The following is a 523-nucleotide window of genomic DNA, read 5'->3' on the forward strand; positions in this document are numbered from 1 at the left end:
TTTTCTCGAGTTGATTACATGCACCTGGAACGGCAAAAAGAAATAAAATACAACGGCAGGCTGCAGACGCAGTTTCTTAATTGGTCTTTTACGATGAAAATCCTCAGAGTTAAAGAAAGGGCGCTATGATGTAGTCTGTCATCACTTCAATCTAACACAAGGTCTCCAACCGAAGCCACTAGAAATGTTGCAAATCGCCTTTATTGTAACCTGGACCGCATAGCTCTGTGGATTAGCGCGTTTGACTTTGGATCAAAAGGTCGTGGGTTCGACTCCCACTGTGGTCGACTGTGATTCTATTACGTTAAAAATTGCTTGTTGTGAGACCATATTTGTCTACGATTCCCGCTGTGGTCGATTATGTTCTGTGATTTAAAGAAATCATAATTTCTTTTTATGTGATTTTGTTAGGTTCACAAATGCTGAGAGCATTTTGTCGTGGGTTCGATTCCCACTGTGGTCGACTGTGATTCTATTAGGTTAAAAAATAGTTGTTGTGAGACCATTTTTGTCTACGACTCTC

At 40.5% G+C, this 523-nt stretch overlaps 1 non-coding gene across 1 annotated transcript; it reads left to right on the top strand.

The window, feature by feature from the left end:
* Positions 1 to 213: 213 nt before the first annotated feature.
* TRNAQ-UUG (transfer RNA glutamine (anticodon UUG)) lies at positions 214 to 287 on the top strand. Its single transcript has one exon. It is a non-coding gene; the product is annotated as a tRNA-Gln (tRNA).
* Positions 288 to 523: the final 236 nt, after the last annotated feature.

The sequence above is a fragment of the Pinus tabuliformis genome, chromosome 6 (assembly GCF_031772625.1).
Source record: "Pinus tabuliformis cultivar Carrire ecotype Pingquan chromosome 6, CPIR1, whole genome shotgun sequence".
Lineage (NCBI taxonomy): Eukaryota > Viridiplantae > Streptophyta > Pinopsida > Pinales > Pinaceae > Pinus > Pinus tabuliformis.